The sequence below is a fragment of the Petaurus breviceps genome, unplaced genomic scaffold (genome assembly GCF_028583685.1).
Source record: "Petaurus breviceps papuanus isolate PSGF00001 unplaced genomic scaffold, PetGlider_PUasm1.0 110, whole genome shotgun sequence".
Classification (NCBI taxonomy): domain Eukaryota; kingdom Metazoa; phylum Chordata; class Mammalia; order Diprotodontia; family Petauridae; genus Petaurus; species Petaurus breviceps.
The window spans coordinates 4,836,045-4,851,782 of record NW_027185597.1 but is presented as its reverse complement, the minus strand read 5'-3'; the positions used below and the strand labels follow the sequence as shown (position 1 = coordinate 4,851,782).

At 39.3% G+C, this 15,738-nt stretch overlaps 1 protein-coding gene and 1 pseudogene across 1 annotated transcript in view; one reads left to right on the top strand and one right to left on the bottom strand.

Annotated features, from left to right (window-relative positions):
• Positions 1-15,738, bottom strand: part of LOC138156879 (contactin-associated protein-like 2) — a 2,167,135-nt gene that overhangs the window by 639,499 nt on the left and 1,511,898 nt on the right. The gene's annotated exons all lie outside the window — the stretch shown is intronic.
• LOC138156802 (sushi domain-containing protein 2 pseudogene) lies at positions 7,259-10,149 on the top strand (annotated as a pseudogene).

The window sequence follows — 15,738 nt, the reverse complement described above, 5'->3', positions numbered from 1 at the left end:
TTCTCCTCATTGGCTTTTTGGGCCTTTTTTGCCATTTGAGTTAGTCTATTTTTTAAGGTATTATATAAGGTATTATTTTCTTCAGTCTGTTTGTTGACTCTCTTTTCATGATATTGCATCATTACATTTGTCTTCCCAGTTTTTCCTCCATTTCCCTTCCTTGGTTTTCAAAATCCTTCTTAAGCTCCTCCATGGCCTGTAACCAATTCATATTTTTCTTGGAACCTTTTGATGCAGGAGTTCTGACTTCATTGTCTTCCTTCCATTCTATGCTTTGATCCTCTTTGTCCCCAAAAAAGGAATCTATGGTCTGTTTATGCTTCCTCTGCTTGATCATTTGGCCAGTCAATTACTTGAATTTTGAGCTCTTTGCCACAGTAAAACTTTGCCTCCAGAGAGGAGAGCTTTTTACCAAATTGCTGGGGTTTTCACAAATGTTGTCAGAGGTCTGAGGACAGTGCCCTCTCTACAGACACCATACTGGCAAATTGGCATTTCTCACTCCAGGACCACTGCCCAAGAAAGCCACCAGATCCAAGCAGGTCAAAGGAAGAGTGATTTTCTTCTGGATGGTTGCTTGTTCCTCCTATGATCTGTAGATAAGGATCTCCTGAAGCAGCCACTGGCAGCCCCTGCAGCTACTGTGCCTCAGCTAATTCTTGCCCCAGGGGCAGGGGTTGGTCTGAACCCTTCCTTTCCAACAGTGTTCAGGCTGACTTTTTACTTTCTTTTTGGCGATTATGGTTTGAAAAATCTGGAAACTGCCACAGCTGCTGGTGATTCACTTTCCTGAAGTCTGCTCTGACCTCTGCTGCCTCCCTGAGGCCAAAAACACGCAGCTCATGCACGACTGTGCTTAGCTCCCAGCATTCTTCAATGAACACTTTCTGTCGGGCTGCCATAGGGCCTTCAGTGGGAGATTTGCTTCTCTCTGTCATTTTGTGGGTTCTGTAGCTCTAAAATTTTTTAGAGTCATATTTTATAGGTCTTTGAGGTGGTTTTGGTGGGAGGTCATGGAATTTCCTGCTTGTACTCTGCCATCTTGGCTCTGCCCTCAAGAAGCATATATTAAGTGTCTACTGGGTACCAAACAGTGAGCTAGACACTGGTGATATAAACCAAAGCAATATTGTCCCCGTTTTCAAGGACATTGCTTTTCACTGGAATGAAAAATAAAAGCTAGGCATAGTGCGAAATTATTCTAACTCATGAGATCAAGTTGTGAATATAATTAATAATTAGAATAATTTAAAATAGCAACTAATTAACATCATATCTATTTTAACAAGTGTCCTCCTTACTTTATATATAAAAATCTTATTTCATGAATGAAAGCATCAGAGCAAATACCAAAGGATTATTGATTTTCCAATTTGTAATACATCTTCATTTTATTCAAATTTATGCTTAAAATGAAACCTCATTCTGTTGATTTTTTTTCTATAAAAGAGTTTGCATCAAGAAATTAATGTGCTTGATTGAAAGGGGCAAAGTTATAGGGATTGTGGAAAAGGCAAATGGAGATAAAGATGGAGCTTTACCAGGGGAATATACTATTATGAAATGCTTCAGGACAGGTCTTTCACCTCAAGGAACATTTTTAATAAGTGACTTGGTGAAAGTTGGTCCTTAGAATAATCAAATATCTCTTTTGGAAAACTGAAATTGTCCTCTCAAAATATTCCCCTAATGTAAAATTTTGGCTGCAGTGCAAGAATCTGTGTTTGGGTCTTTTCTTTTTCCTTTTTTTTTTTGTCTCCTACTCTTCTCAGCACATCATTAAATAGCTATCAAACTACCTGCTTTACAGAGTTTATTTTGTATCTCAGTGTGCTTCTTTCACTCCTTAATGATCTCATGAGACAACAAATTACTATGTAAGATAACTAACGACTAAAACTTGGCAGATACAATATTTCTGTTGTTTTCCCTACTTCCATTGAGATGCTGTCAGTCCCTAACAGCATTATAAACAGATGGTTAATTGTTACCAAGCTGCATACAGCTAATTCTGAAACTTGCCTACTTCTTAGCAGCATATGGTTAAAAAAATAATCTTAGGAGATATGTAAGGATAATACAAACTAAAGTCTGCTCCTTAAGTTGGAGGCTACTCTGAATTGCATTCAAATATACATTCTTGCCTCATGCTCTTATAAGAATATGATGGCAAATTGAATTTCTTAAAGAGTGAGTATAGTTTTGATAATATCCACAAAATGCTCAAGGATAGTTCAATAACCTCCAGTCAGCTACTTAGTAGTAACAGTCTTTTACTACAAGAGAACAGAGAGATCCTCACTAGGAGACTTTTTGTTTCCACTTTTAGAAATCTTTTAGTTTTTATTAGTGTCTGATCCTAGGTCTTGATGTCAAATGGCTGTCAAATCCAACATTCCTGAGGAAGGAATTGTGGCTAGACCATTAAGCTTGACTTTTTTTCTTTTTTTAACTACTTATCAGTCTAAATATATGAAAGGATTCTGCCAGGGCGTCTTCTCAATCAGGGCACTGCTGCCAGTGTTCCCATTGAGACTCCCACTAATTAAATGTTAACAATAAGTAATGAATAACAGGCTAACCCAGCAGATGAAAATCACTCTTGGAAGTGTATTTATAATTTATATTAGCGATTTACAATTCATGCTAATAACTTCTAATTTCTCAGCGCTTTGCATGATTTTCCTATGTCCATTCTTTCTTGTCTTAAATGTCCTTGAATTTCCAGGAGCTGAACTATAAAGGGTCTTTACTCCAGAAAATCCCCAAATGGAGCTTGATTTTATCTGACTTTGTAACAGACTGGCATTCAGGGAATAGCCAGGCTTGTTCAATAGTAGAGTTTGCTTTTCTGATAGCAACTTCTCCTTGGGTTTCTCTAAGTGCTGTTCTAGGGCAATGCCTTCCACATAGCTGGTACTTAATAAATGTTTACTGAATTTAACTATTTGTGAAAAAAGCACTCTTCTGACCTAAATTCTAATTAGGGTGGGGCAATCAGAGCTTTGGGCAGCTAGGTAGCTGGGTAGATATAATACTGGACTTGAAATATGGAAGACTTACTTATCTTCCTAAATTCATATCTGGCCTCAGTCACTTACTAACTCTGTGATCCTGGGCAAGTCACTTAATCCTGTTTGCCTCAGTTTCCTTATATAGAGTGAGAAATGACAAACCATTCCAGTATCTTTGCCAAGAAAACCCCAGATACGGTAATGAAGAGATGGACATGACTGAAATGATTCAACAACAACAACAACTACAATCACAGCTTTGCCCTAGGGTGCCAAATTCAGAGGGCATTAGTAGCACTTGTTCTTCAGTGGTATATTGAGGGAAGCACATACTAGTGGATAGATGCTGTAGTAGACAGAGTATAGCACTCAGAATGAAGAATACCCAAGTCCAAATCCAAGACACCAAACTAGCTATGTCACTATGGTTAAGTCATTTAACCTATTTAACTCAATACATGGAGATAATAATAGAACCTATCTTCCATGGTTATTTTGAGGATCAAATGAAATGAGACAATGTATGTAAAGTGTTTTGTAAATCTAAAAGAATTATGTAACTGCTAGCTATTGCTGTCACAATTGGTAACAAAGCTTAGCACCTAGTTTAGAAGCCACTGGATGCTGGAGAGAACTCCTACCCTCTTCTCTCTATACTTTCATGGAATCCCCAGCATCAGGATTCACGATGCTGTTTTTGATGCCAAACCGGTCAGCTGAGGGGGCATTTCACAGGGCTTACCCTGGTACAGTTTGTAGTATTAGTTTTGTATACAAAAACTGCTGCTCAGGATTCTATTTCTAACTGGTAATATAACCTCTTTAGTAACATGTAACTTGTGAGTTCAAATAATGTCCAAATCCTTATAGCCAAAGTTCAAGAAAACTTCAAATCACATGTACATCATTAGAATCTACCTGCTAAATGTACCTCAATATTAGTAGCATATTAAGACAGGTAAGCCTCAATTCATTTGACCATTCATCCTCGGCCATCTTTGACAATGGAACAGATGATGTCACCATCTCATTTCCCCATATCCACCTCCTGTTCTGAATTCAGTAACTAAATCATTATGACCAATGTTTAGGAAATATTGTGATTTAACTCAATATCCCTGTGACTTCATATCTAAACTCCCTAGCCACCATTCCTCAGTATTCAAAGCCTCCACCTATTAGAATGTAAGCACCTTATATGTAGGGATTTTCTCTCACTTTTATATTTGCATCCTTAGGAATGTTTACATGGGGCTTAGTCCATAACAATTACATTCATTCTTTTACAGATATAGGGCTGAAAAGGACCTCAGAAGCCTTCTAGTATAGGGCCAAGAGCAGTTAAGTTACTTGACCAAGGCAACACAGCTAATGAATTGATTTTTGAACCCAGGTCCTCCAATTGCAGAACCAGTTCTCTTGACTACCCCACTTCCTACAGTGACTGAAAAAATGGAGAGTTCAGAGAGAAATCCTCATGAAAGGATCACATCTCAATTGCAGAGTATAAGAAGACAAGGTTCCTGGGAAGGGAAGACGGAAGGAAATCATGTAAACTTCCTTTACATTTTTGCAAAGTTCATTACATTGTTACATTCTTGTCTTACTAACAGAGGTCACAGCCTTTTCGTGCCTTAGTGAATAGTCTTAATAAGTTGCTATGACCAAAGACTATCTACCATCTGTTGGCTAAGCTTCTTGTGATGAGTCTTCCTCTACTTAGGGAAGGTAATTTCCTGATTGAGACACAATTCTTTACTAACCTACTCTTTGTTGGTAAGGCCTTTGAGAACTTCACTTCCATTGACATAGTCTTCCAGAAGCCAGGGTCAGTCCCTTACCACAAGATGGAACAGATTTTAATGGAGATGTTTAATGTTTAAAAAAAAAAAAGCTAACTCTACTCATCTATACACATATGTGTATATGAATATAGTTAGCTTTTTTTTAAACTAAACATCTCCAATAAATCTAAGTATCTCACTGTGGTGAGCAGGTAACACTGGATCCTTGAAGGCTATGTCAACAGAAATCAAGACCTTGAATGAAAATGTGCATGTAAATACACACAGGCACACACATACAGACACATACATATGTAATAACATCCAGGTTTAATTGGGTCAGAGTTTCCATAGGGACAAATATCAGGCTTTATTCACAAAAGTCACTAAGTATGTCCCTGGCCCTTGATTTAGCAGATAGATTTTGATATATTCTTGGCACAGATTTTCAAAATTAATTTTTCAATGCATTCCAGAAATTCTACCACTTCTTTCCAATGGTTGGGCTATGTTACCAGTTCAAAATGGTCAATTTTTTTTTACATTTAATTTTAAACAGGACTTGTGATTTTATTTAGTCATATATTTCAGATAGCTATATACATACATGTATACATGCATACACATATGTGTATACAAACCCACACATGCCCATGATATATATATATCACATGTCTATATATTATATGTATGTATACACATATATGTATATACATACATTTTAGAGTTTCACAGAACTATCTGCAATATTATAAAGCCATTCATTACTCTATTCATCAGCTTAACAAAGATTTTTTAGTATCTACCATGTGCAAAATTTTATACCATTCAACAAGAAATAAAAAAATCCATAAAACACATAATCCCTGTTCTTAGAGAATTATCAATCTTTATAATAAAAATGAATAAATATATCATTATATGTGCTAAAATAGTTTCCAAGAGGAAGTTTAAAAAACACACCTTTATTTACTTCCTCCCCATCTCCCTGACCCAATCTCTACATGTGATTTGATGGTGTGGAGGAGAGGTTAAACAGATGATGTATTTAATATATTACAAATGATGAGATCACTATGTCAATAAAAAAGCAAAATTGATTTTTTTCTATCATGTCAACAACTCCACAGTGTAGAGAGATTATTTTTATTCTCATTCGAGTATTTTTGATTCTCCATTTGTACTCAATGTGATTTTTCACTCACCATCTTTAAAAGGCCATTTACAAGCTAGTATGACAGATCTACTCCAAGTTTTTCTTTTAGGGCCAAACTTAAAAACCTTTTTTCTTTCTGAGAGACAATTTCTTGAAGTATTGTTCTAGAATCAATAACTCTTCATGGCTACCCATGGTTTCCATTATAGTACATTCAACCCTTATACTCCTCAATCAGTTTTAAATATAATGATGCTCAATAATGTCTTATTGGGACAAATGAATCATGTCCCAGATTCTAAGAATTGGATTTTAAAAAATGATGCCTTTCTACTATTTTGAGTCTATAGGATCAGAATTCATTGCATAAGTCGAACACACACACACACACACACACACACACACACAAACAAATTTTAGAGAGAAAGAATTGATCTTTTTTTAAAAGAATGCTCAGGAGTGGGGAGATGGTCTAGGTTGGGAAAAGGCTGTGTCAGGCTAAGGTTGTCTGCCCTTCCTGCCTTACTGCAGATCTTCTAAGGCCAAGGGAATGTATGGATCATTCTCTTTTCTTCCACTAGTATGCTGACTCATTACTCAGAAGAGAACATTTAGACCAGTTGAACATGCAATTCTGGTGTTTCCTGATCCTGTACAGCTGGGATCACTGGTTGGCCACAAAAGACCCTAGAGTCTTATGCTGGGCACTGTGGGTATTTCAGAAGAAATTTCTCTTGTCATTTGACCTGTTCATCCCTCAACACCTGCTCTCCCAGCTACTGGTAGTTCTTTCTGGAGATTTTGCCCTATTTTGGCTTTCTGATGAGAGGCAAAGACAGGGTGAGCCATGGGTCACCCAAGTCTCAATGACCTTTGTGGTCTTCAGGTTTCAAGAAATCCAGACTCAAGGCTATGTGGGTGATGAAGACAGGACTTACTATGTATCTCCACTTCTCTATGAAAGCTGACAGATTCCATTCAATGTTTCCCTGAATGATAGCAATACTTTCTCCTATCTGAGATCTGGCTGGCAGTCTATCCCAGAAGTGTCATAGGCACAATAATAATGAAATTTGAAGTTCCTTTTGTATTGCTAAGCTGAGTGGTACTTAGCACTTAGTAATTAATCAAGCCTCTGTTAAAGAAACAGAAGATATGAACTCCTGTTGCTGACCTAGCAGGAAGGGGCTGAACAGAAAATGCCTGTTGCTGACATAACAGGAAAGGGCTGAATAGGGAGGAACAATACTGGATATAAGGAAAGACCCTGGCTGGGAAAGGCGGATCTTCTTGGAACAAGCTTCATGGAGGCAGAAGATGCTGCTGCTGGGGAGGCTGAAGAGGAACCCCCTCCTGCCCCCGCCGGAGAGAATGATTTTGATTTTGGGAACGTGGGTGAAATGATTTTGCTTCTGGGGACCAGCTGAAACTTTTGCTGAATCCAAGGGCCAGACAGAGCTGCTGAGGTTTTCTGAAGGCCAGATGGAGTTGCTGAGGAGCTGCTGAGAATTTCTGAGAGCCAGCTCAAGCTGCCGAAAACTGAGGAAGTGTGACTGTGAGGCTGGTACTTTTTATGAACCTGTTTGTGGCTTTGTTGAGCCTTGACTTCTTGGAAAGAGAGACAGTGAAGGATTTAAGGTGGACTGGATGCTGTGAGCTTCAGCATGGAACAGGAACTGCACACAGAGCTGGACAAGGACCTGGGAGCTATCTGCCTTTGAACCCAGGTGACAGTTTGGTGAATCCAGGTAGGATCTGGGACCATGGAAGGGGATCCAGGGAATCTGAGAGATCACCCTGAGTCAAGCTGAAAGAAGACTTTACTTGGATACTGTGTACTGACTGAGAAATTGCAATTTACTAGTGACCTAGGGGTTCAGGGCTTGTGTATTTTCTCATGACCGAATGGTGAATAAGTGACTGAATAAGTGACTGAGTTAACTTAGTGTGCCCCATGAGTGGAGAACTTTGACTATTGTACTTAAGGAGGCAAAACTCCTTAAGGATGATTGAATGATTGAGAAGATTGAATGATTGAGTTATAAATGATTGTTCTTTGTTAAAAAATTTGTGATCACTGTGGTGAAAACCATGTGGCCATTTTCTGTGATAAGTTGTTGTGAATGCTGTTTTTTGATTATCTGTGATAAATTGTAACATTGTGAATGCTGTACCTGGATTTGCTGTGAATGTTTTGCTCTGATTTGCTATTGAATAAATAGAGTGTTCACTATAATATGTAATCAGAATCTTAAAAGCTGTTCATAGTAGCATTCTTCTGGAAAGCTGCTCTTGCTTGGCTTTATAACAGACTAACACGAGAGAGGGGATCAAGCAGACCATGTGGCAGTATTATGGGACCCCAGGGATCGCTATCAACCTCTCCCTGTCCTGAAAGAGCTCCCTGCTATATCAGAGTACTCAGAGTCAACACAGAACTTTGGGGCTACCAAGAGACAGGCAAGCCCTAATGTGATGAATAGATGGCTGAGTAGATGTACCTCTACACTCTAGCCAGGAACTTCCCCAACAATGACAACTTCATTTTAACTTCAATGCTAGTCAAATCCCAGTATCAGATGTGGGATGCACCTTGTATATTTTTTGGAGCAACCACATTGATGGAGAGAGGGATCGCAGGATCTGCCCATGGTGTGAAGCAATGAGCAAGCCTTGATGTTCTGCTGTGTGGGCTACTGCCAAGTGCATGAACTGGGTCTCGTTGGAGAAAAAGCTTCCCAACTTCCTGACAGAGACTGAGGACCTTCCCTGTACCCTGGTCCAGGCTCCAGTGGACACTGGGAGGTTCTTTGCCAATTATGGATATAATATTGAGAAGAGCATGTGCACATATTGTATCTTCTGGAGGCCATGCACTGTATACAGGGTATACAAGTGAGTCCCTGGTATGCCTCAGATCAGCAGTGCTGCTACTTTATACTGGAGGACTCAAATACTGGTTAGGGACACACTGAGTTGTAGCACCCCAGACTGTGGTCAAGACTGGGGCTAACGGTAACTTCCTCTGGTGCTTGGCCATTTGCATTAGATCTATAATGTGATTGCCTTCTATTATTACTGCTTATGGTCTAAAACTTCCCATTCTACTTACCTTACTATCCCTCAAGCAACTGTCACACCTGCTGTCCTCCTCACCTGGCCTTTCCTTACCTTTGACAGCATCTGCTTTACATTCAATGGCCTACGGACAGTATGCACTGGTGCAGTCTAGCCTCACAAAATTGTTGGCACAGGGCAGGACCCAGTCAGTCCTGATGCTTATTGGTGCCCAGGTCTCAGTGACAGGTATCTCACCAGTCATGGTGAAGGAGAACACTCCAGATGTGCTGGAGGAATGGCTTAGGGACCCTACGGGGAGGACCCTTAAGGTGCTACTGAATCAGAAGATTTTGAACTTCACTGAGAAGAGCTGGATGGATCTGAAAGGCATGGTTCTGTCAGTGTCTGGGGACTGGCATGAAAATCCAGGTTCATGAAACTTTCTTGAGTCTGAATGTCCTTCTCCCTGACAAGACCCTGAATCACTGTCAGGGCCTTTTGCAAACCCTAAATGATGTCTGATGATTTCACCCTGAGGAATATGATGGCCCTGTTCCCTTTACCCCCACCCCTGGCATGACCTCCAAGCCCCGCCCGCTATTCGAATTTGGAACTGACTGGGTCATTTGGAAACATTTCTGCTTGTATGCCTGTGATTCCTAGTCTCTGGTGGATGGTTACCTCTGAGAGTTGAAACATTACTCTACCTTCCTGCCTATGTTCGCACCTAGGTTCCTGACACCTCAGGTAGCCCCCCTCTGTGGGAGTGACCCCTTCTGCCAGTTTGATGCCCTCATCATTGGGAGGTTGGACATTAAAAATTCCACAAGTGTGGCCCACAAGCAGCACCAGCAGCTGCAACAGAGCCTGCAGCCAGAGGTCTCATGAGACTGGCTTTCTGCCCCAAAGAATGGGAAGAAAATGGAACCAGTTACATGTTTGGGCTCTACCAACAGTTCAGCGGTACACAGGCTATACACTGAGAGGTTCTACATAGCAAATCTGTCAGCCTAATGAAGTGTGATCAGGAGCCCCACCACAGTGCAAACCAGACTCAAGTCATTCTGTGGTACTGGGTATCATCTCTGGAGTACAGATTGCAATGGCTCTGACTGCCCTGGACTATCTGCTGTAGAAGAGGAAAAGGAGGATGTATGGCATCTTGCATATGAAAGCAAAATGGCATCCATCTTTCACCTGAATATCTATGCCCATGAGGTTGCTCATGCCTTACCTGGGGGTCCATCCCCACCTCAGTCCCTTATCCCATCCATCCCCAACTTGATGTACATCTCCCACCTGACTGTCCATCCCCCATGTGGAGTCCTTCTCTTTGCAGTGTTTTTCTCCAATATGGCAACCCCCTCCCAATACGGACATCTATCACCAACTTTGTGTCTCTTCCCAGTCTGGCATCCATTGCCAGCCTGGGCATGCATCTCCAGCCTTGCATCTACCCCTAACATGGCAGTCATCCCTACTTGGCTGTCTGTCCCCCGTGCGGCATTCATCACCAACGTGGTGTTCATCTCCAACTTGGCATTCACCTTGTATGTTTTCTCAACATGGCATCCACTCCTGGAGTGAATATCCATCCCTAGCCTGGTGTCCATCCTCAGGATGATTTCATTCACCAATCCCCAAATGGTTTCTCTCCCCAACATTGCCCTACAGAAAGAAGCTGGACTCAGAAATAGAAAGTCTCCCTCAGGGATGACCAAAGAACCTTCCCTCCCCTCAGGGGAGGCAGGGGTACCTGTACAAGGAGTGCTAGGACGATGCCCCCTATTTCTCCTAAGGAGTCAGTTATTGACTGGGGATGCATGCAATTGGTAGGCCAGATGGATCCAGATAAGGAAGACAGTGGGTGGACCCTAGATGAGGAGGGAAATACGAAGCTGGAACAGTACTTTAGCTTATGAAGGATGCACCATCCCCCTCCCTGGCCAGCCTTTTGCTATTCAAGCTATTCCTCCTAGAGGACCTGGAGGACACCTTTTTGTGTCAGAATTCTATGGTCTCAGTTGAGACCCATGATTCTGTTCCCTGATTTCTTTAAAATAAAGATGTTCCATGGCCTAAAAATATATGAAAGAATGCTCAACAGGAATATGGTTAGTATTTCTAGAATATAAAACACAAATCATGAAGTAGTAAGGCTAAGTGACCTGGGAATGTCACTATTCACCTCTCCCCCCTCCTTTATGCATATTCATAGAAATCCTGTGATGACACTACAAAGCAGAAGCTGGGAAGGCAGCTTCCAGGAGCGTTGTGATGACATATGATAGAAATGTTTTGGAGAGACTTGGATGTGAGTGGCTCTAGGCTGCTAATCATGTGGTTAGGAGAAAGACACCTTTTGAATAGCTACAGAGCCAAAACTGAAAATTCATTCAGAAGTCATTAGGGAGCAGAGCTTTGGCATTTCACTCTTTCTTGGTTATTTGCTCTTGATGAATCTCTTTGAATTTTTCACAAATGGCATCCAGTGATGCCAACAAGAGATAATGATGTAGGAAGAGAGGCTTTGGGCTCTCCCTTACTGAGGACAGCATGAAAGGGGCCTAGGTCCTTGGCTTCTGCATTTGTTCTTTTCCCTTTTAGAAGAGGATTAGAAGCTACAATCTTGTCAGTTTTGAAAGGTAAGGAGAAAAAACCCCCAGGAGCTGGGGAACCAACTGAGTTCTGTGTCCCAGAAGATTGACCTCCCCTCAATTAATCTAAATTAGTCAAGCAAAATGAATATATGAGAGATATATAGTAGATCTTAGACAAGTTACATGACATAGTGGATAGAAAATATTTCTCATTTCAAATCCTGTCTCTAATAAATACTAATCTGGGGCAAGTTGTGACCTCTCAGTGTCCAAGGTAACTAACTCCCTAAGAACATAGATGGTAAAGTAGTTTCTAATCTGCACTGGTAGAGGGGATTTTCCTCACTGGCAGTTCCTAATATCAACAAAATTACAAATCTGGAACAAATGCATCATTAAATGATAAAGCTCCAAGGGAGTTTTTAGATCACCTGGGAGATGAAAAAAAAAATAGGTTTAGTAAGGTAAAGTGAATTGTGTGCAGCTGGTTAGGAGGAGAAATAGTTGTATATCTGAAGGTGTCTAATGTCTAACTTAGTGGGATCTTTACATTACACCTAGCAAGAATCAAAATAACTATATTTACAGGATAATGCTTATATTCATGTACTATAGAAAAGATATGGCTTTAACAGATAATGAAAGAAAGAAGAAAAGGGGGGGTATTACAGCTTATTACTATCTGTGACTCAAAAAGACCCTTTAATGATGAGTCCAGTGGAATTCAAATGTAGCACATGAATATCAAAGTCTCCTTCTACAATTCAATATTTTTCTTGTTTAACTTAGAACACTCCAGGTGAAGCTCGTGTTCATATTATACATTAGCTCATACAATGAAAATAAATGCATCTATGTTCCTTGGGATTCAGGGAGTTTATGGAGCCAAACTGTGTGTCAGATTCACTCTGAATCACTATGATTGCTTCTATAGAACAAAGTCAAGATGATTTAGTGGAACAACTTATGGATAACTGAATTTTGGATGCTATTTTGTCCTAATTATCTGTATGTCTCAAAAATAGTTTCCCCCTGGAATTGTCAATAAAATTGCATCACTTTTCATGTGCTAAAATGCAATGGTGATGTTAGTCTATCACCTAAATACTGTTCACTCTGGATATTGGACACAGAATGTGAACCATCATGGGAAGCTGGGCATTTGTCCTAGGTATTGATATTGGGGGGAGTGCACTTCCTCAACTTTTGGAAGGGTGCTTCCTTTATCTAGGGAACCATCTATTCACAAGGCTCATTTCCTCGGAATTCTATTGCTATCACTATTCTCTGAATGATGAATGAGAATAAAGGATCACTAATAATGCCTAAGTTAATTTGAATTGCTGGAAAAATGGTGGTACCTTTGAGAGAAAAAGAGGTATTAGAAAGATGTGCAGGTTTAGAAGAAAGACAGTAATCTCTGTTTTGGATACATGGAATTTGAGATGCCAATCAAACACCCAAATAGAGATGTCAAGAGTACAATTAGAGATGTGGAACTAGAGCTCAGCAGAGAAATGGGAACTGGATGTGTAGCTTTGGGTATGAATTGTAAACTTATGGGAGATAATGGTGTCAATAACAAGTGTAGAGGGAAGAGAAAGGCAAAAGCACACCGCTATGGTACAATTATAAATAGGAGACAGGACTTAGATTATGATCTTCAAAGAAGACTGAAAATGATTGGTTTGACAGGCAGAAAAAGAACAATGAGAGAACAACTTCATGAAAACCCAGAGAGGAGAAAGTATTTGAAATGAGGGGGTGGTGAAAAGCATCAAGTACTACTGAGGGGTTAAAAAGGAAAAGGATTGAGAGATTGAGCATTAGAGATAGCATTGGAAAAAATGGAAAAAGGGTTTCAGTTGTGTGACATGGTCTTTAACAAGACTTCAAAGAGTTGAGGCATGAACAGAAGGTGAGAAAGTAGAAGCAATGAACATGGAAAGCTTCTTCTCAGAATTTGCCTGTGAAAAGGCAGGATCTAGGAAAATCATGAGAGGGGATAGAAATCTGTGAACATTTCTTAATGGGAGACATCTTTTGAGATATCACCCACTTTGGCACCTTCTTCAAGAGTAGCAAGTCCTTCTCTGATACCCGCTGACTCACCCCTGGTGAGGGGAAGAAATGACATGCTCCTTGCTACATTTAGTACCTTCTTCTACAGTCAAGATTCAGGATCCACATCTCTTTGAAGATTCATTCTATCCTGTCCATATCTTGCTTTCATCTATAAACCTCCAGGTCCCTTTTCCTTTCTCCCCCAAAACTTTCGTAACTAACAGTTTTCTTCTTCATCTCAATCCCTGTTCCCTTGAAAAACCCTGGCTTTCTAGTTGAGTCTCAATTTTGAGTGCCTTTGTCCTCAGTCTATTTCAACCACAAAATGAAGTGTTCATATCTTAACATCACACTCACTCCCAACTGTGTACAAAAATTCCTTGTTATGTCTCTAGTGGGAGAATTCTAAATTTTTTCATTCTCATATTTCTCTTTTTAGGTTCTGGCCTTTTCTTGTGAGCAGAAGTAGCCGGAGCAGAAGTTCTTTTTTGTCCCAACCTGGTTCAATATGAAAAAGCCAAAGGTAGAAGGACGTAGGAAGAGGCATGCTAATAAATTTTTTATCAACCTGTTCTACAAAAAAAGTGCCATTTTGACTATTAGAAATATCTAAGAAGGAAAATTATAGACCAATTTCCCTAATGAATCTAGATGCAACAATTTTAAATAAAATACCACCAAAAAGATTACAGGAACTTATCACAAGAATAATACACTTTGATTGGGTAGGAATTATTCCAGGAATGTAAGGCTGGTTCAATATCAGGAAAATTATCAGCATAATTGATCATATCAACAACAAAATTAGTAGAAATCATATGATTATCTCAATAGATTCAGAAAAAGATTTTGACAAAATACAACACCCATTCCTATTAAAAACACTAGAAAGCATAGGAATAAATGGAGTCTTCCTAAAAAGGAGAAGTAGCATCTACCTAAAACCATCAGCAAGTATTATATGTAATGGGGATAAGCTAGAAATATTTCCAATAAAATCAGGGGTGAAAAAAAGATGTCTACTATGACCCCTGTCATTCAGTTTGGTATTAGAAATGTTAGCTGTAACAATAAGAGAAGAAAAAGAAATGGAAGGAATTAGAATAGGCAAAGACTAAGTTGTCACTCTGCAGATGATATGATGATATACTTACAGAATTCTAGAGAATCAAGTGAAAAAACTACTTGAATAGTAAATAACTTTAGCAAAGTTTAAGGAAATAAAATAAACCCACATAAATCCTCGGCATTCCTATATATTTCTAATGGAGGTCAACAGCAAGAAATAGAGAAATTCCATTTAATGTTACTGTAGATATTATAAAATATTTGGGAATCTACCTGCCAAAACAAACCCAGGAACTATTTGAAAACAATTACAAAATACTTTTCACACAAATAAAGTCAGAAATAAATAATTGGAAAAACATCAGTTGTTCATGGTTAGGCTGAACTAATATAATAAAAATGAAAATTTTACCCAAATTAATTTACCTATTTAGTGCCATACCAATCAAATTACCAAAAAATTATTTTATGAATCTAGAAAAAAATAATAAAATTCATGTGGAAGAACAAAAGGTCCAGAGGATCAAGGGAATTAACAATAAGAAATGCTAGGGAAGGTGGCCTACCAGATTTTAAACTGTGTTATAAAGCAGCAGTCATGAAAACTGCTTGGTACTGGCTAAGAAATAGTGTGGTGGATCAGTGGAACAGATAAGTATACAATACACAGTTGTTAATGGCTATAGTAGTCTACTGTTTGATAAAGCCAAAAGACTCCAGCTTCTGGGATAAGAACTCACTATTTTGACAAAAACTCCTGGGAAAGCTGGAAAACAGAATGGCAGAAATTAGGCATAGAGCAATATCTTCCACTGTATACCAAAATAAAGTCAGAATGGGTTCCTGATTTAGATATAAAGGTTGATACTATAAGCAATCTGGGAGATCAAGGAATAGTTTACCTGTGAGATTTAAGGAGAAGGGAAGAATTTATGACTAAAGAAGAGATACAGAGCATTGCAAAATGGACAGTTTTGATTACATTAAACTGA